Consider the following 26120-nt stretch of genomic DNA (forward strand, 5'->3'; position numbering starts at 1 on the left):
TTTTTCCTGAGCAGACTTTACATAAAAATGTCAGAAGATGAATTATGTGATTGACAAATTGTGCAAGGAATATTGAATAGCTATATGAAAAAAACTAATTTCTCTCTGACACAAGGTATAAAATCTAGTCTTCATCTATTAAGTATGAAAAGCCATACTCTGAAACTTTTAAAACATAATGCAGCAAAATTTCCTTATAATGTATGTAAGGAGGGAATTCTCAAACAAGGAACAAAAGCCACACATCATAAGAGATTGATTGCAAATTATATTGTGACAAAAGTAAGAATGTCACTACATCAAAGGATGCCACGAAGAGAGTAAAAAGACATGGTAAAACTGGAAGATCTTTGTTTTATCTTTGTCATCAGCAAAGAATTTGTATCAACAGCATGAGATCACAAAGCTCCATGAGGAAATGGACAACAGACAAGTAGGAATTTTATAAAAAAGAAAATGATAAAAAAACTCATTGATATCTAAAAATATGTTCACTTTTGCTATTTTTAGGTAAATGCCAATAAATATTAGGAATATATTATTACACTCTAACCAGTTGGCATTTGTTTTTCAAAAAGCATGATAATATCAAGTACTAGTGAGAATAGGAAGCAACCAAAAAACTACATACTGCTGATGGGACTGTAAATAAGCACAATCACTTTAAAATGCTATTTACCATGTCTAGTAAAGTTGAACATTCGCCTACTTTGCAATTTTACTCCTGTGGGAATACCCTAGAGAAATTCTCACATGCATTCAAGGAAATATATGCACAAATATTTATAGTAGCATTGTTTTTTAATAGTAAATTGCCAGTAACAACCCAAGAGCCCATCACTAATTTAGTGGATAAAGAAACTTTGATTTTTTTTTTTGTTACTATGGAATCTTTACAACAGTAAAAACTAACGTATGAAAACTACAAGAGTCATCATAAGGAAAGAATCCATTGAGGTCAGAGAGTTAACAGGGGTGAGGACCAGTTTGAGCAAGTCATTGCGGCTCATTTTAATAACATTGGCTTTTACTCTAAATAAAATAGGAAGACATTGGAGGATCTGACACATGAGTGAAATTGCCTGACTTAGGTTTCATAAGATCATTCAGACTGTTGTATTGATAATACATTAAGGACAGAGATAAAAAGCAAGTAGATTAGTCTTAAGAGTAACATAATCGATGTTGAAATATCACTGACATGTTCAAAGGTAACAGCAGTGGAGGTGATAAAACAGTGTCCAGGTTTGACATGTATTCTGGTATTAACCTTAAAGAAGTGCTGAAGAATCTGATGAGGAGTAGAAGAAAGAAAGGAGGTTAATATGACCCCAAGATGTTAACATAAGTATTTATATAGTTCCGATTTGTCTCCTTCAAATCTGAGATTGAAAAAATTTGATCCCTAATGTTGGAGGTGGGGCCCGGTGAGAGGTGTTTGGGTCAGGGAGGTAGATCTCTTAAGAATGGCCATTCAGGCCGGGCGCGGTGGCTCAAGCCTGTAATCCCAGCACTTTGGGAGGCCGAGACGGGCGGATCACGAGGTCAGGAGATCGAGACCATCCTGGCTAACACGGTGAAACCCCGTCTCTACTAAAAAAAATACAAAAAGCTAGCCGGGCGAGGTGGCGGGCGCCTGTAGTCCCAGCTACTCGGGAGGCTGAGGCAGGAGAATGGCGTAAACCCGGGAGGCGGAGCATGCAGTGAGCTCCGGCCACTGCACTCCAGCCCGGGCGACAGAGCGAGACTCCGTCTCAAAAAAAAAAAAAAAAAAAAAAGAATGGCCATTCAAATTGGAAGTCAATGGGAGTAACGAGTGAATTCTAGCTATATTAGTTCACTCAAGAGTTGGTTGCTTAAGAGTGTGGCACCTCCCTCCCTTCTCTCTTTTGGTCCCTCTTTTGCTATGTGATGCATCTGCTCTGTCTTTGTCTTCTGCCATAATCATAAGCTTCCTTAGATAATTCCCAGAAGTAGATGCTAGCACCATGCTTCTTGTACAGCTTGTAGAACCATGAGTCAAATAAACCTTATTTCTTTGTATTATCCAGGCTCAGGTATTCCTTTAGATCAATGCAAATGAACTAAGACAAGTATTTAGAAAAGCAGAGAATTCTGCAGGACAAGCTTGTTTTTTTTTTTTTTTTTTTTTGGTGGTGATGGGAAGAGGAGAAGATAACCAGTTCACATTGTGATACTTAAGTTCCAGGGGCTTCATAGATACTCAAATGTATATGTAGAGAAAGCAGTTCCATATACAAGTATGGAAGTGCAGAGAGAGGTCAAGTCCCAAATAGCAGGTATTGAAAGCCATGAATGGGAGTACTGAGGAAGTATACACAGGTAGAAAGAAGAGCTTGAGAGTATTCCACCATTGAGAACAGTGGTTCTCCACCAAAGGTGATTTTGTCCTGAATATTTGGTTGTTCCAATGGGAAATGAGGGTGCTATTGTATCTAATGGGTGGAGGTCAGAAATTCTGTCTAATGTCCTACAATGTGTAGGGCAACACCCACAATAAAGAATTACCCACCCAGAATCTCAGTGGTGCCAAATTTAGGAAACCTTGTTAAGAAACCTGGCCTTGGAGTTGGGGCAAAGATCTTGCAAAGAAAATTGAATTGATGTGGACTGAGTCAGGAGGAAATGAGATTGTGGTGTCCTGAAAGGCAAGTAAAGGAAATGTTTGAAGGATGAGAAAGTTATCTCAACTATGGCAAATCATCTAACAGTTCAAGCATTATTGAGAGCTAACAATTGACCCCAAGGTATTTAATAATCTGTAGATTATTGCTGACCTTGATGGAAATAGAGTTCAGGAAATGGTCTAGTAGATTTGAGAGAGAATATATAGAGAGAAATTTGAGATAGTGGATAAAGACAGCCCTTCAATAAATCTTGGCATAAAATAAAGAAGAGAAAAGGAATGACAGATGAAGAATAATCATGATCAAAAGAGTTTTGCTAGTTCGTTGAGCTTAAAGACAGGGAAAATAGCACCATTATTTTATACTGATAAAAATGACCCAGGATAGTGATACAAATTGATAAGGAAGAAAGAGAATGGGGGACCCTTGGAGCAATGCCTTTGAGTAGCTAAGAGAAGATGTAATATAGGTATTGATATACTCCAATTTTTATGAAAGGTAAAAGATGAAAGAACAAGCATTCTCAGTCATAAACATGCATACCTGCATGAATTTTATTGACTGTCAATTATTAGCTATGTGACTGTAGTCAAATTATTTAGTCTTTCTACTTCAGCTTTCATCTGTGTAATCCCTCCTTCATATGAAGCTGTTTTAAGAATTAAACAAGATTATGCATGCATAATACTTAATACATCACTTTGACACACACGAGGCTCTCAAATAATGACAACTATTACTATCATTCTTATTTAATGATAAAATCAACTATTTCGTTCTTGGGATATTTCTGATTGTTATCGTTTAAAGCTTTAAATGTTTAAATATCTGTAGTTGTGTAGCAATATCTTAAGAGAGATACCGCCTGCTAAAAATGCTGATATCTGATTATAGATAACATTAGAAAAATTCACTCAAACAATACCTCTACTTTTTTCATAATTAGCCATTTTTATTTACTTAGGTCATTTTGTTTCTTGTACAGATATTAAATTACAATGATAAAAACTAACTTTTAAAGATTATTGACTTTACCTTGATTTATATTTAGGCATTGGAATATGTGTTCTAAATTTAAATAAATTCCATTTGTTTTAATTGAATTTTGTTTTATTTTAATATTTAATTATGGATGTATGCTATCACTTAGCAGTTTTTCTTATATAATTTAAAGTTGAAAGCAAATGATTGTTTTCCAAGACCAAAGGAAATCCTTCATATGTTTAGGGTTGAACATCATTGTTAATGCTCCATGCTAATTGCATATAAAATTAGCATCATTATCAATTTAAATGTCCAAAGCATATTATTTTCTGTTTTTCTCTTTTTACTGCAATATTAATTGCCCTCCATAATTGTTATAAGCTGAATATTTTAGGGCATCTAGATTTTTAAATCATTACAAACTGTGCTTAGAATCCTAAATCCTAAAACCTAAGGTTACATTTTATCTGACTTTAAATACACACACACACACACACACACACACACACACACACCCCCACACCCACACCCCAGGAAAAAAGGTTACATTGTATCTGATTTTAAACACAGGCACACACACACACACACACACCAGAAAAAAACTACCTTTGCAGAGTTTCCAAGCAGAACTATCTCTCAAGTTTTTTGTTTTTTCCCTCCAAGATTATATAACTAAAGTACAAACATTATTGTTCTCATGATAATGCATATTTTAGAACCAAAATTATTTACTGAAAAAGCTCGACATTGAACCTCCCAGGGTGATGGCCCAATGAAAGAGCTTCCATAATTATGTCTAAAGCAAAACCTGCTGTCAGAGCCTAAAGCTTTAGTTGTAGCACAGCAAATGCAGTGAAGAACAGGGAAGAGCCTTCATTGGCCTCGGTGGAGAAAAGAGCTTGCCTAGAGACTGGTCTGCGGGAGATAAACAAAGCATATTCTAATGTGATCCAAAGTTAGTGAACTTTCAAGCATGCACGTAAGGAACAAAATTCAAATGCACACATCAGTGATTTATATAGCTATAACTTAATTATTTGGGAGGAATTTCCATTTGTGTTATATGTTCTATTATCGATGTAACTCAATTGGATTGCCTTCTTATATTTGCATTTTAATGCACTAAGAGGATTTAATTTTTCTCCTACAAGGCTATTCCAAATGGAAATTTATTTCTAAGTTACTATTTGAGCTTCTTCCCATTCACTACAATCAAACATGTCAGAGTATGCTATGGTGCATGCAATCGCTCACATACAGAGCGTGTGATTAGTATGGAATCAAACTCAACTTAATATTTTATACCACCTTGTCAGCTATGCATGATGACACCAAATACAAAAGCAGTGCTTCTTGGTGATGAGGTTGTAAACATCAAGAACCTCATGGTTCTTTTGAAAAATTGATTAGACAAATATAATGATCCATGAAAAAGTGAATACATATTACAGTAAGATGTCAACACAGAAAAGCAAAGAGAATTAGGTGAAATATGGTGTATACATATAATTATAATGTGGTTCATTAAATTTTTTAAATTTGTTATTTGTTTGGAATTTTCTTATGTAAATTTTCATAAAAACGTATGCTGTCTAATGTAAAACTACTTCTAAATGGTAAACATTCACATAAAATTATTCCTCTAGGTGATAAATTAAGAAGTGAGACTCCCCCCTAAATTAAAAGAAAAACTAGTTTCCATATTTTACAATAGCATACTGAATACACACATATTCATTACCAGTGCACACACACATACACAAATGTAAATCTCTATAGGCATGCATATTTACCTATAAAGATAGCCATAAACACATAAAATATGATAATTTATTTTTTAAGTAGTGAAAAGGAAATATCTAAATTATCTCAACATGATGAGCGTTAAGAAATAAGAATCAAAATATCTAAAAACACACAAAGTGTCAGTGGGATGTTACTGACAGGTATGATAGAAATACAATTCTATTTTCAAAATATCTACAAAATGCAAGTTTAAAGAGGTTTCCATAAAACATTTGTAGTGATAATTTTCTGTTTTATACAACAAGCAGTTCCCAAATCTCAGGGACCTAAAAGTGTATTTCTCGCTTTCCCTACATATGCACTGAAGGTTGGCAAGGAAAAGTCTTTCCATGAAGTTATTAAAAACAAAGTGATGAAGAGTAGCCTATCTCATGACAGCCCTGTCTCAACATGGACATGAGGATATGCCATAATAAGGGAAAAAAACAGAGAATCGTGCATCAGCTCTTAAATATTCTCTGTCTTTTCGATTATTTTACTGAACAAACAAGTCGCATGGCCATACCTAACACTGGAATAATTAGAAAGGATAACATTTCCATATGCTTAGTTTAAAGAATCAAAAACATTGGTGAGTATTAAAATTGCTGCCAAACTTTAGGAAGTTTAATGTGGTAAAGCTTAGACTATCCTGATGTGTATGCTGATTCTTCAAGGCCAGTGGTGAGACTATTTTGAATTTCCTAAACTCTTTTTGAAAAAGTGATTTGTTTAAGTGGGAATGTGTTTCACTTAATCTCTGTGACCAGATCATGAAATAGTAGTTTATGCAATATTTTTACTTAGGAGGAGATAGACTAAAAATATTTCACTGTTTCATAATACTAGTTAAGATTTTGATTTTTTTATAACTAAAAGATTCCTGTTTTGATCATTTCTTATTTATATGCATGATAATAAAGGAAATAATAGTGATTTTTGTGGAACCTAAAGCTTTACCCATTAAGTACCCAGTGTTGTTTTCTTTCTAACACTTGAATGGAGATATCTATATAAATATAACATCCATATCTATGTATTTATATATCTATCTATGAATCTATGCATCTATCTGTCTATCCATCTGAAGAATATTTCCCTTTTAACTGAAACACCCATGTCTCTTTGGAGTGAATCTATCCCAACAGAAGGATCAAATATAGAATTTCCTCTCTAGAGTAAATTCCTTAATACAGTACTGACTTATCACTGTATCTATAGCTAAAAGAGCCTTTTTATAACATACTTTTGTATCTCACTCATTTTTTAAATTTTATAATAGTTTTAGATTTATAGAAAAGTTGCAAAGATGGTGCATATACTATATATCAGTTATCATATAGCCAACACCTAGTATCTCCTATTGTTAACATCTCATATTAGTAGGATACATTTGTCACAACTAATAAACCAATGCTAATACCTTATTATTAACTGAGGCACACCTTATTCTGAGTTTCTGTGTTTTTTACCTAATGTCCTTTTTCTTTCTTTCTTTGTTTCTCTTTCTCTCTCTCTCTTTCTTTCTTTCTTTTCTGTGTGTGAGACGGAGTCTTGCTCTGTTGCCCAGGTATGCAGTGTGGGATGTTGGCTCACGGCAACCTCCACCTCCCAAGTTCGAGTGATTTTCCTGCCTCACCCTCCCAAGTAGCTGGGACTACAGGTGTATGCCACCATGCCCGGCTAATTTTTGTATTTTAATAGTTTCACCATGTTGGCCAGGCTGGTCTTGAACTCCTGACCTCAAGTGATCTGCCCACCTCGGCCCTCCAAAGCACTGAGATTACAAGCATGAGCCACTGTGCCTGGCCCTAACATCCTTTTCTTTCTGAAGATCCCATTCAGGACATAACATGAAATTTAGTTATCATGTTTCTGTAGGCTCTTCTTAACTATGATTTCACTTGTTTTCTTATTTTTATTTCCTTCAAAATTTTATAAATATTCTTATCTGGGAATTAGTTTCTAAGTTTAGCTCATATTTCTCTTTAGTTAACATTCCCTAACTTAACATAAAAATACAGCTTTTCAAAAAATGTCAAACAAGTTCAACATCAAGAAGCATTTCACAAGAAGCTGTCTTCACAACAGGCAAAAGGCAGATTTTAAATCTACAATTGTTCTTTCATGCTTGATTTTTTAAAGTATGGCCAATAACAAAAGCTGTAAGATTTATTTATAGTACAGAATTATACAATCACTCTATTGCTATAAGAAAATACAAAAAGGCCGGGCGCGGTGGCTCAAGCCTGTAATCCCAGAACTTTGGGAGGCCGAGATGGGTGGATCACGAGGTCAGGAGATTGAGACCATCCTGGCTAAAACGGTGAAACCCTGTGTCTACTAAAAAATACAAAAAACTAGCCGGGTGAGGTGGCGGGCGCCTGTAGTCCCAGCTACTCGGGAGGCTGAGGCAGGAGAATGGCGTGAACCCGGCAGGCGGAGGTTACAGTGAGCTGAGATCGGGCCACTGCACTCCAGCCTGGGCGACAGAGCGAGACTCCGCCTCAAAAAAAAAAAAAAAAAAACAAAATAGAGTGATAAATCCTCATAAAAGTCACATTTTTGTATACTCTGTAGGTTACAGTTCTCCTTGAGATCAGCTTACTGTCTTGTCTTTGAAGAGACTTTCCAGAAACATTTTTTTATTGTTTGAATTGTTTCCTTAGTTTTTCTACTTCTTATTCATTTGTATCTATAAAATTAGTGTTTGGGGCAGGAGTGGTGGCTCATGCCTGTAATCCCAGCACTTTGGGTGGCTGAGGTGGGTGGATCTCGAGGTCAGGAGTTCGAGATCAGACGTTGGTGAAACCCTGTCTGTACTAAAAATACAAAAAATTAACTGGGCTTGGTGACAGGTGCCTGTAATCCCAGCTACTCGGGAGGGTGAGGCAGGAGAATCACTTGAACCCAGGAGACAGAGGTTGCAGTGAACTGAGATTGCGCCATCGCACTCCAGCCTGGGCAACAAGAGCGAAACTCCACCTCCAAAAAACATTAAAGTTTGAAACATGAAGATTACTCAGGTAAATGAAAGACATTTATACCTAGCCAACCAACCCACCTTTACTTAAGCCACAATCTGATTTACCTTGAATCTGGCAGATCACTAGTCAATATTTAGTGAAATTCCATATCTCCAACTAATAAATAAATACATGAACATTGAAGCTATTTGAACCTTCCCATATTAGGTGAGTTGGTGAATAAATTAGACGATTCCAAACTGGTTGATGAAATCTTCCTTCTGAATATCTCAACTAGTCTGTCACTGAAAAAATCGCCGAACACAATCCAAAATAAACTGAGAAGAAAATGCACTATTCATATTTTCTAGTACGATAATTATTGTGTCACCCTAAATTCCTTTTATGTCTTGAATTTGACCTTTAATGCATTTTAAATCATTATATCTAATATATTTGTGATTCCAGTGGGTCCTCAAATTTTAATGTATCAACATAATGCTTTATTGAAAATGTACTTATCTGCATATTAATAGGTCTAAAAACACCTATTGATTTAATCAAAAGTTTTAAAGATGATGTATATATACATTTATACGTTATAAAAATAGGTTTTCAAAATAAACATGATTAGAGTGTCCACTGTCAATAATAAATTATCATCTTTGTAGTTCATACCCTCAAAAAGATTATTGTGTTAATCTTGCACAGGTAACATTATTTTATAATGCCTTCTAAATATGATATGAAATGTTCCAAAGTGCATGTGATTTATTACTATACTTTGTGCATTATTAACCTGTATTGCAATAAGAAGTGACCAATCAAACCATTTTTCAAGGAATGCAGCATCTATAATTCTAAATGAATTTTAAGTGCTATAGTGATTTCAATGGGTAAACTCTTCAGAAACACCAGACTTAGTAGGCAGCCTGAACGGAATATACATAAAACAAGCCAAGCAATCAAATAAAACAATGTGAGATTACTCTAGCCAAACTTGTTTGAGGAAAAATACTGCAAGCTCAAAACCAAAATCTTTTGTATGTGTGTGTCATTTACCATGTGATCATGGCTCTGTGGCCCACAGAGTTCTAATATTCAAATATTATTTTGAAAACACTCCCAAAAACGAAGTGTCTGAATGTTATCTGTTTAGAATTATCAACACATCTGGAAATGTTGAGTAATTGAAATGAAACCCATACAAAAGATTCTTCCCACTAAAAGTCAATGTGTGCTGGGTGCGTTGGCTCATGCCTGTAATCCCAGCACTTCGATGGCTCAAGCCTGTAATCCAGGCTGAGTCAGGAGTTCGAGACCAGCCTGGGCAACATAGAGAGACTGCCCGCCCCGCCCCCTGCACCAACCATCTCTCCAAAATATAAAAATATTTAAAAAAAAATTAGCCAAGTGTGGCGGCTCATAAGCCTAGAGTTCAAGAACAGCATGGGCAACATAGAGAGACCCCCATCTCTACAAAGAAATCTAAAATTAAAAAAAAAAAAAAGGGAGGCCGAAATGGGCGGATCACGAGGTCAGGAGATCCAGACCATCCTGACTAACACGGTGAAACGCCGTCTCTACTAAAAAATACAAAAAAAAAAAAAAAAAAAAACTAGCCGGGCGAGGTGGCAGGCGCCTGTAGTCCCAGCTACTCAGGAGGCTGAGGCAGGAGAATGGCGGGAACCCGGGAGGCGGAGCTTGCAGTGAGCTGAGATCCGGCCACTGCACTCCAGCCTGGGCGACAGAGCGAGACTCCGTCTCAAAAAAAAAAAAAAAAAAAAAAATTAGCTCTGTGTGTTGTTGCATCTCTGTGGTTCCAGCTACTTGAAGGGCTAATGTGGATCAGCACCCCCGAAGATCACTAGAGCCCAGTAGGTGGAGGCTGCAGTGAGCTGTGATCATGCCACCGCACTCCAGCCTGGGTGACAGAGCAAGACTCTGTCTCTCAAAAAATAAAAAATAAAAAAAGTCAATGTAGTTTCAATTTGTCTATATATTTGTATCTGTGTGTGTATATGTATATGTGTGTATATGTATATATGTGCGTGTAAGTATATGTGTGTATCTGTATATGTATGTGTACATGTGTATGTATATATGTGTATATAACAGGCTTCTGAAAAATATTTTTGTTCCTGGTAGAAATGCTACCTTATGATTTTACTTACTTTGTAACTTAGTTTCAATACTATGTTCAGTTTGACATCTGTTAGTAATATAAAACATGTGGAGTATGCCTGAAATAGAAGTTTCACTATTCCTCTATTTAGTGGTAAGACTTGAATGAAAAGCAGATACATAACCACATTAATAAAATTTGTTTTATTTTTCCTCTAAATTAAGGAAATTTTCAATTAGTGGTGCTTTTGGTTTTTGCTAACAGTTTAGAACTTCTTAAAGAATATTGGCTAATCAGGATTATATCAGAATAATATATTTTGTTTGGAATCCTAGATATTTAAGAGATAAGTTATTTTGAAGAAATATTACATACTTGAGAAGGCCAAGTGCTTCCTAGAAAGACACACTGGGCCTAATGTGTTTAAAGGAAGACTTTAGACATGGAAGAAAAATCAGTTTACATGGAAAAGATAACAATAAAGCCACAGAGTTCTTAATATAAGACAGAGATCACTGGGGCCTTTAGAGCCAGAGAGAAACGTGTGCTTCCTGTGAGACAGTATGGGCTATAGCCTCCCAGAAACCTTGATGTCAGCTTGGTTCTACCTTAAAAGCTCTTCTAAAGTTTTATCAAAATAAATGAATAGTGTCTAGAAATGTGTCTGAGGCACAATAATTGTTCAGTAAACAATTATTATTATTCTATGGCATCTAGTTTCATTGACTCTGTACAATCGAGTTGAGATTCTTTTAAGTTAATGTTCAAAGACATAAAGAAATGTTACAACAGAAGAATTACTACCAGAAAAAAACATTAAAACAACACATTCAGTAATAAGCAAATGTAAATAAAAATCCAGAATGCATTTTTACTCAACAAAATTATGGCACCCAACACTGGTTAAATAGTATTTCAACCAATTGTAATTTGAATGTATTGATGTAATCATCATAGAAAATAACATGACAATGCCTATTCCTTTTCCTTAAAAGTGATCATGTGATTTTACCAAGTAATTCAACTTCTGGGGAAATGTTATAGAAATAAAAGCATAATTGAATTTCAAATATACATTTCAAAAGTTTGTAGATCACTAGACATTTACATAAACACTGCATGCCAAATAACAGCAAATTTTACCAAAATTTGGCTTTCATGTATTCTCAATAAATCACATGTGCTACTGTTAAATTTAAATTTCATATATGAAAAATCAACTAATTACAAAAATGCCATTATAGAGAAATCAATTTAGTATGAAATCAGGAATGAATAACACTATCACATGAAGCTGTTAAATCATTAGAAATACAGTTTTGTTTCTTTTTCCAGAATGCTCCAATGGAGGTTTTCAACTAAATCATTAGGGCATATATGATACTCTTTCTCTCTAATAAAAAGAAAAAAGAAAAAAAATCAATTGGAAAAAGTTTTTAAATTAGCCGTTTTATATTTTGAGCAGGATGTTTAAAAATCATGTAGCAACATCCCAATCAAAATAACTTGAGATAGTTTTTATTTTCAATATGTAAGGTATATAAATATGGGACATAGTCCTTGGTATGAAGCTGCTAACTGAAAATATACTGTCTGTTTAATAGTTGCTAAAGACTGATATGCTCTAACTTTGTGCCAGTTTTAAAAGTTTGAAAGGTTCTGAAATAGAACAAAATGTGATGTTTAAGTTCATTGCAGTTGAGCTAAACAAAAATTTTAGGATATGACCTACCATATTCTAATGACTATCACAGATTAATTTAAGCCTGCTGGTGCTTTACAGAAGTCTCTTGTATACTCGGCATTTTGTCACATTCTATTTTCTGGCTCAAGAGCCCAGTGTTAAGATCTAAAAACTGGGGCAGTAAAAGCCTGAGTATCACACAGCAGGGTTTCCATAGTGTCCTAACCATTTATAAATCAAATCCATGTAAGGCCAGTAATAAATAGGACACAGCAATTTCAAGAGAAACTGTGTGACTTCTTCAAATATTTAAACAATTCTAAATTTTGCAACTTCAAAAAGTTATTTTGCATTTAAAAATACCTTTATTTGCTCTACCTGCAGACTATTTTTGAGACAAAACAAAGTGGCACTAGAAGGCCAGAATCAGAATATTCTTAATGCCTTCTTGAGCTCCCTCTACTGATTTTTAGACAGTTTTTAGCTTAACCGAGATGTTCAGCAAAACATGTATAATTAACTAGAAGTCCAGTAGAGTAGCATCCGGACACAGTTTTCACAGCTGGGCACACAGTCTTACTACAGACATTATCAATTAAATTGTACTACTTGTGCACAGACAGGGAAACAAACTGAATGAAAGCCCTTCGACTTTCTCAGGCCTCAGGACATGTAGAGAAATAAGGCACTGGCTAAAAGAAAATAAACAGTTGCAGAGGGTATTAATTTGAAATTGTTGTTGTCATGAATTGTAAATAAGTGGACTTTAAATGCAAAGCATTTTCTAGAAACTTTCTCTTCAGTTTTTAATTATTTTTACTCCTATTAATTATAGCTCTATGAGAAATCTCACCAAGGAAATAATTCAGGAAAATCTTTGGCACAATTCATGCACTTCTTTCAAGTCTTATTTTCTTTGTAAGTGCACTAACTCTTGATATTCTGCCAAAGGATTGAGATATTGTGCATTTAATTTTTGCATTTTCTAAAGGTATAGATGTATTTTTATTACTATTACTTTCTTTTGCTTTTTTTCCTACATGGTCCCATGATGTCACACTATTTGAATAAAGAATGCAATTTCATAATAACAAACAATCACTGTAGTTTTTCAAGCATGTGCACAAACCCAAAAAGCATTCTAAGCATTTATCTTTCCCTAATAATGCCATAGTGTCTGGGATAATGAATCATTGACATAAATACCAGCTCACTCAATCATTGCCTTAAAGGAACATACATTTTAGAGAACTTAAATTTTCTATGAAAAAATGTGAACTTCTGAACAAATGAAGTGCACAGGGCTAAAAGGGTCTAAGTTTATACTCAGAAATTAGATTTATGTCCCAGAATTTAGTTGCCACATGCTCTGTATAGTATGTTTAAAAGTGGAAAGAAAAAAAATGTAACCGAATTAACATATTTCAAATACATTGTAGTGCCAAACAAAAATGAAAGCTAATTTTCATTAACAAGCAAACAACAAAAGGTAATTACTTTTTTCATGATATGTGCCTTCTGGTTTTTGCCAACAATTTGACATTTAAGACTGAATAGAATTTAACAAATTGAAGTTCATTTAAGAGGATTTTAAGGTATTATATCAAATCAATACTTGATAATCATAAAGTTCTATTTTGTGAGTAGATGTTCCAGTATTTCAACATTCTTCCACCCTAAATGTATTGACCTCTTACTGGATGATAAGCTCTTTCTTAAAGTCCCCAGGGCTTACTGATATCATGTTTTCTCCATTATAATTATGGATAAAAACATTCACACTTTTTAGAATGATAAGGAATATTAACTTTAATCAGAAACTACTTAATGAGTTCCTCAGAATGGCATGAAGTTGGAACCTATGATAATTCCTATCTTAGGTAGTACTCTTGTCCCTTAGTAATACTTTACCTGTTTTACTTTTTATCTGAACACTTATCAACACCAGACATTATATTATACTTTGGCCTTATTACTTTGCTTATTGTCTACCCTGTCACAGAGAGGGTAGGGCAGGTACCCTCTCTCTTATTGCTACTCAACCCCAGTACCTGAAAGGGTACCTGAAACATAGTAGGTATTTAATATATTTATTGAATTAATTTATTTCTCTTAAAATAACTATAACTTTTTTTAGATGGAATTTCACTCTTGTTGCCCAGGCTGAGTGCAACAGCATGATCTCGGCTCATCACAACCACTACCTCCTGGGTTCAAGTGATTCTCCTGTTTGAGTCTCCCAAGTAGCTGGGATTACAGGCACCTGCCACCATGCCCAGCTAATTTTTTGTATTTTTAGTAGAGATGGGATTTCACCATGTTGGCCAGGCTCATCTTGAACTCCTGACCTTAGTGATACACCAGCCTCAGCCTCCCAAAATGCTGGGATTACAGGCTTGAGCCACTGCATCCAGCCAAAATAGCTATTATCTTAATAATATTTTTTAAAGTATTGTTTATAAAATAATGAAAAATTGAATTTACCTACTAATTAGTTGTCTTTATTTAGTTTTTGTCAAGATAAAATTGTTTTAATTGTATATAAAAGATATAAGTGAAATGGCTTTTTTTCTGTACAATTAATGTTAGTAAAAGCAATTGCACAATAATTTACTAATCTTTAGACTGCATAAACAAGAAAAAATGATCCATAGCACATAAATATTTTTTGAAGATCTTTTGAACATGGCATTTTTTTCACATGTTGAAGTTTTTCTTTTAAAGTGAATCTAAAGTATATTTCTTGCACTTTTCCTAAATAGCAAGTGTAAAATGTCATGTTCACTTTCTATGTAATTACTATATTATCTGTAAAGGAGCATAAATATAATATTAAATACAAGTTTCTGATTTGCATGAAAATAGTCCATGTTGCATGCAGTAAGGTCATACTAAAATATCCTTTGTGTGGTTCTCAATTAGTCAGAGACCAAAGTTAAAAATGGGAAAACACAGTAGACGACCAAACTCTAATATCAAAAAACATTAACCAAATCCATCATCATAGATCTATTATAGTTCAAAATGTACAAAGCATTGTGTAATAAATGCAAGCATAAAAAGAGAGTAAAATCCAATGAGGATCAATTAATTTATATATATATGAAGTAATTGTAAACTATGCAGGTTTTTTTACACACAGAAGAAGTTTCTAGACTTCTTCCTATAAAGGGATTAATTAGAAAGAAGAGCCTATGACACATTAACACATCCAAAAGCAACTCCAGACCGTCTACTACACAGTTTAGATGATAAATTTAGAGTTAGAAAGAAGATCCCAGTGGCATTCAAGCAATAAAGACTAAGGTTTAAGTAAAACTTCAACCAGGTACAGTAGGCAGAACGCTACCTGAATCCCAGTGACACACACTGTTGTATAATCACCTCACCTTGTGTGTAGGCAGGACCTATAACTTGCTTTTGACCAATGGACCATGGCAAAGGTAATGTGCTATTGCTCTTGTGGTCACATATGGCAAAAAGGAAGGGATTTCAAGATGTAATTAAATGTATATCAGAAGGAAGATTACCCTAGCTGGGCCTGACTGGGTGAGTGAGTTTTTAAAAGCGGGATTAGAGGTCAGAAACAGAAGTAGTCAGATTAATTCTTCTGCCAGCCTTGAAGCCGCAAGTCTCCATGAGTTCTGAGCCGCAAAGAAACAAATCCAGCCAAATGTTAGGTGATCTTGGAGAATCCCAAGCCTCAAATAAAAACCCAGGGCTGGCAGAAACCTTGACAGTGAGGTCCTGAGCAGAGGAGCCAGCTAACCTGTACCCAGACTCATGGTTCATGGAAACTGGGAGATAATAAATGTTTACATGGCTAAGTCTGTGATAATTTGTATGTCACAACAGAAAACATATATATGTTTTAAAAACATGAACATTTTGCTGAGATCCAGAGTGATACTGACATGACATTTACTGCAACAAAAACTACAACTCTGAAAATCACATGGGAGCACAATATGCTCTTAAACTATAAAAACATTTGACTGGATGCAGAGGAGTGGGACCTAAACTGGGATTCTTGAAAGTACAACAGTCCAGACAGGACACTGTGTTTATACAGAGGTAAGAAACTGTGTGATGGTTTAGATTTTAACATATCTTTGTTTTGTATGCATGCATTTCACATATCAGAAAATGGAAAAGCAGGTTGACTACTAGCAGTGTGTAGAACCAATTAGAAGAATCTTTAAAGCAGCCGAGAGTGTCAACTTAATGTAAAAATTGGGGATCTAATGATGATTTCTGAACACAGTGGCATTTTAAAGCATATTTTAATCAAGAGAAATCCAGAGAAGATATGAAATCTGTAACAGCAGGCTATAAAGAGTAGGATCTGATCATGCAGTTGACTTCAGACAAAACTTGGTCTGAGTCTCAGCTCTGTAGGCAGTACCTTAAGACTTGGTTTCAGAAGACATACAAACATCAAAAAAATGCTCCACATCACAAACCATCAGAAACATGCAAATCAAACCACAATAAGACACTATCTTGCACTAATCAGAATGGTTATGATTTAGAAGTCAAAAAACAACAGATGCTGGTATGGCTGCAGAGAAAAGGGAGGTCTTATATGCTATCAGTGGGAATATAGACTACTTCAGCCACTGAAGAAAGCAGTTTGGAGATTTCTCAAAGAACTTAAAACTGAAATACCATTTGACCCAATAATGCAATTACTGGGTAGATAGCCACAGGAAAATTAATCATTCTACAAAAAACATACATGCACTTGCACACTCATTGCAGCACCATTCAGTATAGCAAAGACATGATTCAACGTAGGTGTTCATCAATGGTAGATTGGATAAAGAAAATGTGGTACACATACACCGTGTAATACTACACAGCCATAAAAAAGGATAAGATCATGTCCTGTGCAGCAATGTGGATGCAGCTGGAGACCATTATCCGAAGCAAATTAACGCAGGAACAGAAAACCAAGTATCCCATGTTCTCAGTTATAAGTGGGAGCTAAGTATTATAAAAACATGGACATAAGGATGACAATAACAAACACTGGAGTCTAAAAGAGTGGAGAGATGGGAGGGAGGCAAGGGCTAAAAAACTAATTATCGGATATTATGCTTAGTACCTAAGTGATGGGATCACTCATACCCCAAACCTCAGCATCAGGGAATATATCCAGGTAACAAACACGCACATATATCCCCTGGATCTAAAAATAATTCAACTTTTTTTTTTTTTTTAAAAAAGATGGTTTTCCTATATCTATTTTATAAGGTGTTTTGCATATAAAATGAAACTGTGTTTATAAATGCTTAAGACTATGCATGCGATATTATGAATCATCAGAAATTTTGTCTCAATTATTATTACAACAGGAAGAAACAAGAATAAGGAGACTAGTGTAAAGAATATCAGAATAATTCTGTCTCAGTTTGGACAGTCTGAGTCAAGGTAAATATGATAAGAGAAAAGTAGAGAATCAGATAAAGCTACATGATAAAGTGAGGGATGTAAAACTTGCGTACCTGCTGCATATTGTATAGGAAGAACGATGCAATTTTTAAACATCTATACATTTTTAGACCAAAGTAAATTGAAAGAGAATTTTTCATTAACTGACTGGCAGAAAAAGTAGAATAGGGGATCATGTTATGGATGAGATCATAAGTTCATGGGGTTTGTGCTGTCACCGTGAAATCAGAGTTAAAATGTCCAGCAGACCTTTGTAAATACATTAATGGACTTCAAATGTGGGTCAGAGCTACAGATTTGGAGGATATCTGTGAAGAGATGATAATTGTAGTTGCTGGAGTGAATGGACTTCCTAGGGCTCCACAGAGAATGAGGAACAATGAGTTACATGAATAGTATACACAATCTCGTAAACATTTCAAGATTAAAAACGTTTATACCAGACTTCATGTCAAAAGTGAAACATTGATTATTGCTAACAGATATGTAAAATATAGAATCAAAGGCCCTGTATGTTTTCCACTTTAAAGTTAAACTTTCTTAAGAAAATCAAACTTTTCTATCTCTTTTGGGATCCACTTAACAAAGACAACCAAAAACTTGTGTAATGGGGATTCAGTAAGGGAGTCTGATGCAACTTTCTGGCTCACCTGGGAGCTGTGTTATAATTATTGCAAACAGCAGTCACCACTTCTCTTTCTCAGTCACCCTAAATGCTGTATGAAAACGAAGAGCAACAGCTAGTGGCCAGTATTCCCCTTTACATCAAATACAATTAGATAGAAACAATAGAAAAAAGTATTTAATATTTCCAAAGCTTTCAAGAGCCCACCTTAGATTACCTCCTTGGTATTGTGCTTCAAAGCTAGTCATTTGTTTTGATTATTTTATTTAATCTTGATTTAACCTCACAGACTATTCAAAACTTTAGTAACTACCTAATCTGAAGGATTACGTGTGAGTAGCAGTTGATATCACAAATGCTGATTGCTTGAAATGGTCTAAATGTCACCAAGTGTTTGAATTTCATCTCCAGTAGGACCTTTAAAGGAAAAAGAAAAACAACTTGAATTCCTAAGAAACATTATCTACTCTGTTCTATTGTTTCCTATGCTATTTGAGGCACCAAGGGAAACATTGGCTGCTGCTAATATTTTGAATATTCTACGAGATCAATTAATGTAGCATCTTTATAACATGAAATACAGAGGAAAATCTCCTTAAGGTCTTTGGTATTATGCATTCTAAAGTGTGTATACTAAAGAATATATGCCATAAAATAATTTCAGTGACCTAATAATTAAGGAATAGTCTTGGGGAAATAATAAGAGGCATTTACATGTAGTAAAGAGATTATCATAGTGAAAAAGCTGAGTTTTGAAAATGACATAGCTATTTGGACTTCTGACCTAAATAGAGGTACTAGACATGTAAACTTAGTTTGATTCCCTAATTCACCTATTCCTAGTTGTGTGACCTTAGGATACAGTGGTATGGAGATTTGATGTGAATTTCTGCTTTCTCATATTAATATGAATAATTAAGAAATGAATAACATCAGTCTTTACAAAGTCATGCAAATGTTACATTACTTAATGTGGGTGTATGGCCTGATATCAATAAAATATATATGAATACCTATTAATACTTTGAATGGTATCTATGTCTATCTTATTGCTCTTCCCAGATGAAAAAGCAAATCCAGGATCCAAGACACAATGATATAAATAGGCACTCCATTATGAAGCAACAAATGTTTTTACTAGCACCAACTCACTGGCTCTTTTTCTTTAGAAATATGAAGGGCCAGATTCCATAATCCTAAGTGAGACAGCTCAGAGTCTGATTGACAGTAGAGTCACAGCAATTACTGGGGCTTTGAGAAAAGGGGCATGTAACCACAGAGGGCAGGTAGGCATTTGTGTTTTCATGTAAGTACCTTTACTTTTAGTGTTTTGGAATTTTAAAAATAATAATAACTCCAGAGACAATAAAGCAGTATCTAATATGTTTTGTGGAAGTGGTCCAACTACAAAAGGTAAATTATTGCCATTTCATCATCATCTTTGGGGGAATATAGTTCAGGTGTGTGTTTTAATTGCTACTGTATGTATGTCTTAATTGCCACCTTGGTGCTATATTCACAGAGAAAATACATCAGTAAAGTAAGTTTCTCTATTACAATATACATTTAAATACTACTCAATGAAGAAGTATTTTTAAATCTTTTGCTTTAGAATTGTTACTTGTGCAATGAACTAGTTATGAGTTGAAATAATATCCTGTGTATTGACATGCAAATGAACTCACTAAGCAACCACTTTGCTTTAGAGATTTGTATAATTTGATACCAAAAGCCACATTAAATTAATATTAATTACTTGATTTTAAACCAAGAAAGTTCAGAGTGAAACTGTTCTCCTGTTCCACCACATTTATGCGTGAAAACATTAATACACAAGGAATAAAAATATGTTATGGGCAGGGATATGCAGGCTCTGTTCTACAGAGGTGTATGGCTTATTATCTGAAGATCTGTAGGAAGTAAACTTGATGTTTTACTTTTATAGACTGTAATTTCCAAATCCTTTATCAGAACTCATATTTTTTCATCATTAATGTGGTGCTATAAACTCTTCATTATGCAGACATCTACTTTTTTTTTTATTCCTGGCAAATATTCATTTTCAATTGTTCCTTGCCTTGCCAATCAGCATGAGAGGTTCTAAATGTCATTTTAATGCCAAAAAAAAAACAAAAAAAAAACTGGTATGTGTACAAGCATTCTAGTCGAAATAAAAAATAACAATAATTAGAAGACAAATTTGCCACTAAAAGTTACATATTGTATTACCATTTATTATCTAAATTATTTTGTACTAACTAACATGTCTTTAACTTGCATGTTCTAGGTCATCCCCCTTGCATGTTTATTGTAGAGTAGAATTTACATATATATGTGTATATACATATATGTGTAAATATGTGTAGATACATACATTCATACACACACTCTAATTGTCTCAAATACTTATACTATTATTTAATTCATCCTCTTTCAGAAAACCCATTGGAACTCTGAGTTTATCAAAACATGGTCCCATCCATTATAATAATATCAATTCCTCAATACTAAGGTGATTTAAAACACAGAGGGACCAATTGCTTTGCTGTGTGGTTACCAATTTAATTGGAAAATTAGAATATGTCTACAAGCTATTCTACAGCTAATCTGAAGTAGGCTATACCCAAAAGACTTTGGAGGTGTTGAAGCAGAAGGTGATTAACTCTGTTTGGTAAAGAATAATTGGTCACTTGACTCTTAGAATGATGCTAATAACAGGAAGTATTTTTTCTAGCTTATTAGTTCACAAGAGTCTTTTGAGCTTCATAATATATAAAGTACTAAAAAATATGAGAGATACTATGGCAATTTTGGGCAAATATGAAGAACTAATGGAAAGATGTCATTCAAGGCCTTTGGGTCTCATTGATAAATGAGCTTTAAATATTATTTTTTAAATGGTCATTATTCAAAGAAAATTATCAATAAATTATTATTCAAATAACTTCTTAAATATCATTTAAAAGGATATTTTTTATTTTTTTCAAACTTTTTAGAGTATTTCAGATTTTTTGTGACTTGTGTTTCTCTATCGCCCATGTTAGTAACTAGAAAATAAAAAAAAAGAAAGCAGTATACAGCCTTGATAATAAAAATTCCAAATTGATTCACCCTTATCTTAAATCTCACAAAACATATACAGGAATGCATTTTATTTGTAAGGAGAAACAATCTATCTATAAATTTCATTTTTGACTCAATTTTTAGTTTGATCGATGACCCTTAAGAGGTTGAGAAACAAGAAAGACAAATTGAGCATGTCATGTAATATATAATAACATTATTTTAATAATTTTCTATAGACTTTATGAAGTTCATCACTTTTCTGCAAACAGTGCTGCATATATTTGCTGTATGTCTGTAATGAAATGAGTTAATGTCTTAACAAGCCATCCAGTGTTTTGTTACTGAATAATCCTTTACGTTTTACATGAATTTATTCTAACTCCAAAATATGGTCATTTCTTTGTGGATCAAAGACTTAATAAAAGGCCACCACATTTGAATATCTTTCATACGTGTCTTCAAAGTTGGCACTTTTATTAGTTCCAGGAGAAATGTTATTCTGTATTTAAATAGTGTCCCCTATATGCTAAATTTGGGCTTATGATGGGAATCTAATTTTACCTTATTTCAGGGCTAAGATACAAAAGCTAGAAGTGTAGAAAAATCAGAAAAAAAATGCTTCTAAATGTTTTAAATTTGCAATCTCATCGACTCAACCTTTGGTTATTATTGCCAGTAGCATAGTTTGACTTCAGTGTTTAACTATGTCATTGTTAGATGAAACACTCAATTTCATCTTAAAGAATTCCAGATATTGGCAGTTCAAGGTAAATGTTTATACTTGAATAAAGACATACATCTTGGAAAACTTTGTGCAAACGGAAGTCAATGACACATTCAGGTACATTTTGAGTAAATGTAATGTTTATATATAGTACTGCCTTTCAAATAAGTGATAAAATTAAGATATATGTTAATGTTTCAAGATAATAAACAAAATTGAAAATAAAATAAGCCATAATTCTGTTAGAAATTTCACAACCTAAATATTTATATCAATACAATTAGTTTTAACAAGAAAATTTCATAATTGGTAGTGGAAAGAATGATTCCTTGTGTATTTAAAGGAGATTATGTTGTATAAACTTCCTAGCTCAATGTTTTATATATTCTTTTTTGCCCCACTACCCAATCCAGGCTTTCAAAATTTGTATGAATATTTAATTTAAGATCACATGACTGATGTGAATCCTACAAAGAATATCTGTTTAGGGTAAAACATGTGAACAACTTCAAAAGATTTACATTTGACCTCTAGTATTTGCAACAATATGCATTTCTTGTGGCAATCACTCTCTTGTAGGGCTGTGTAGTAAATACAATGAAAAATCTCTACCTAGAGGATTCATAAAATTCTAAAACCAAACTTCATCCTAGTAACTCTAATACAACTAGAGTAGAAATTTTATGATATTTAAAAATATACAAATATTTAAACCTAACTTAGTGTACTCCTGCTGAAAAGCATAGCTCTCTTCAGTGAATAATACTTAAGTATGAAACAGCTTTATATTTAACTCATTTCTATTAATATTGGACATCTACTTTGCAACCTAAACTCTCTCTCTCTCTCTCTCTGGAATGTAAAGGAAATATCCCCCACCCCCATGCTTTTCCAGCCATCATTTATACTTAATCTAATGTCACTAAATGACATAAATGAGAGACCACAATTCCATTTATCAAGCAAACCATCACACCTGTCAAAGTTATGAATAGTAATAAGAAATGCAAAGAGCACAAGATAACTTCTATCATTTAATAATTGCTCAGTATGAGAAGTACTGTTCAGTCGTTTTCCACACTGAATTATTTCTCTGGACACACTCAGAACACACTGCCAATTGACAAAAGGAACATAGCTTCAAAAGAAAATATAAGTAGAGAAAAGCTCTCTGTTAAGCATGCAAGAGGTTAAACATTGCTGAAATAGTGAGACATTTTCTCAGCCCACGCTTCCCAGTTCCATTCAATTACTAACAGCACAAGCGACTATAATACAAGCTAATACTGTATTATTAAATCAGAGCTTCCCATTTACATCCACCTCTAACCTGAGGGGGTGGCAAGGGGATGACATTTGCTAGTCAACAGCAGAACAAACAGCCCCCAACTTGGAAATACACATGACCTTGGGGTGTGGAATGCTCAGAGACTGAGTTTCACAAGTTTTATTTGGATCTACTGCATAACAACACATCTAAATGGACCCAGCATGATATAAATGTTTCTGTCCCTACCTCCTCCCTTCCAAAAAATGTTAAGAGAGCTCTGCACTTTGAAATCTATGCTTTAGATATAGGAAATAATATTGTTGATTAACCAGGGATTAATCCATTCAAATAATTATTTGATTATATTTGTTCTAAACAACTTGTTGGTTGATTTATTTAATATCATTTGCTAATATATTTGGAGGGTTTTCTGGAATGGTTCCTATCCTTTGAACCCTGGTGAAAGCATTGCTCTAAAATATTTATATTTATAAAGCAAGATATAACATAATGACATTAACTTCACAGAAAGCAAAGCTCTCAACTTCCCCTCTAGAATTTAGTGCATAATCACTAACAGATGATCTTGTAATAATAATAATAGTAATTATTAAAATATTTTTGCAATCATTGCCAAAAGTCCAGTTTCAAATTATAAAAATAAACATAACTTGTTTTTAAATTTTTGTGTAGCAGTCCGTATGTCTCCCCCACTTGTAATCATTTATAACAATATTATTTTTCTTACCTTATTTTAACAGTCACAAAAGTCCCCCAGAAAGATTCCTAAACGCTGTGGAAATACAAATCACAATTAAAAAAAAAAAAAAGCACTAAGAAGATCGTCTTAGCTGGAGAAAAAAATAAATAAATAAAATAGTTTGGTCTAAAACTATAGAAATCTCCAAAGTCACGCCTGAATGAGCGCCCAGGTGGCAAACAGAGGAGTCTCTCCCACGTCCGATACCACACTCCTTTGTCAAGTTGATATGGGTCCTGTTGGTGAAGCGCGTCCCACAGGGCACAGAGGGTGCAAGAGGGCGTTGCCTCCAGGTGCTGGAGCAACTGGTCCGCTCGTGTCTCAGTTTCAGCACCGACAGCACAGTGGACAGTACCAGCTCCTCTCACCTCCAGTTTGTCTCAGTCACTGAACCAGGCTGATTCTCGCTCCTCCTCCCTAGGCAGGAGCTGCTGCCACTCAACCCGGGGGTGCCCCGCCCCCACCATCTGACGTAACTATTTTGCATATCAACTCGCCGAGAAGTGAGGGGCCGCCCCCTTGACTGGGCTTCTGCTAGGGTCAGCTGCGGCAATCGAGGGTACAAAATCCAGGTTTAAGGTCAGCGTGGGCATCTTTGGACTTCAAGATGTATTCTCAACCAGTCCAGTAGAAATTAAACGCTTAGGCGGTGCTGGAGCCTTTGCCTTCGCTGGGACTGCCGTTTCTGCGCACTCTAAGATCGCTGCGGGCACAGCTCTGGAAGGAAGACGGGGCGGAGAGAGGGGGCAGTGGAGCACGGAGAGGACCGAGTGGGAGGCAGGTGGGGAGGAGACGGAGAAATAGAATGAATCGATTCAACCATTCTTGAAAACATCTCCCATCCTTTTGATCTTCCTGGCTAAACTTTGCTGCCTCTCACTGCCGTTTGGTTATTTGAACGCACACGTATGTGGTGTTCCTACTCCTTTCCCTGGTTCACGGAGCCGCTGGAGGGAGTCGCTGCTGCAGAAACTTGCCTGGAAGAAAAAAAAAAAAATCTTGAGCAGCGAGAGGAAACGTGAAAGCTTGCAGCATTAGCCATCATTTCTAAACAGAATCTTAAAAAAAAAAAATTACGCGTGCTCCATAGTATATATTATACTTCATATTCGTTCCGATAAAACCTACAGAACCTTTCCTATTCATTATCATGATTTAAATATATCCTCAAACTGTATAGACGTGGAGATTCCACAGTAAAAAATAATAATAATAATAAAAAGTGAAAGTTCTCAGCTTCAACTTCCACTGCCAAAATTCTGAAGGTTATGCAATATTTATTATGTCTACTATATCAATTGTTCTATGAAAAATGGAGTATGCTGAAAGCATTACATAGCCTTTAGCAATTCTCTCAGTATTTGTGATATTTCTTGTCTCAGTGAAGCTCTAGCGGCCTTGAAGGCAAGAGAAAGGGGGCCTGTCATGCCAAATTCCACAGACTGCTTAAACTTATAAACAAACACTTTCAGTGAACTGAAGTAATCAATCATCCAGAAGGGTGATTATTCACATTCACATTCCATGCACATGTCCCACCTACAGTTAACATTACTTACTTGGACAGAAAAGTGGGTATCTAAAACTAAGCTTAATTTTCTTAAGTTGGATAAAGCATGTTTAATAAAAAAGATTGCTTATTCAAAAAATGTCATAGCATTTCACACATCGTTTTCCATCAGAATGCATACATACTGATATGTGTCATCATATTCCAGGAGTCTGATAGCATCTAGCACTGGATCCACTCACAAGCCTTTTCAGGGACTCTAGTAAAATGAATACACTTGTTTATTCCTCTATCAGGAAAAATAATGAATTTTATTTTCTGTGATATTAAGAAGTTATTTGAGGAAATCTATTTACTTTGTGGGCCCATACCCCCAAACTCCTTCTTTCTAGTTACTTAAAAAATAAAAGATAACAGAGAAAAAAAACTATGGTATTTTTGCTTGAAGGAAGGAACTTTTTTTTTTTTTATTCTGATTCACACCCGCATAAACGTTTCTCTATGGCTTTTTTCCAGAAA

At 34.6% G+C, this 26120-nt stretch overlaps 1 protein-coding gene across 2 annotated transcripts in view; it reads right to left on the reverse strand.

Annotated features, from left to right (window-relative positions):
* Window positions 1-25073, reverse strand: part of FSTL5 (follistatin like 5) — an 812556-nt gene extending 787483 nt beyond the window's left edge. For both annotated transcript variants that reach the window (XM_033215581.1, XM_033215579.1), the window contains exon 1: window positions 24080-25073. The gene's annotated coding sequence lies outside the window, so the exon portion shown is untranslated. The remainder of the gene's footprint in view (window positions 1-24079) is intronic.
* Window positions 25074-26120: the final 1047 nt, after the last annotated feature.

The sequence above is a fragment of the Trachypithecus francoisi genome, unplaced genomic scaffold, assembly GCF_009764315.1.
Source record: "Trachypithecus francoisi isolate TF-2019V2 unplaced genomic scaffold, Tfra_2.0 Lachesis_group1, whole genome shotgun sequence".
NCBI classification, from domain to species: domain Eukaryota; kingdom Metazoa; phylum Chordata; class Mammalia; order Primates; family Cercopithecidae; genus Trachypithecus; species Trachypithecus francoisi.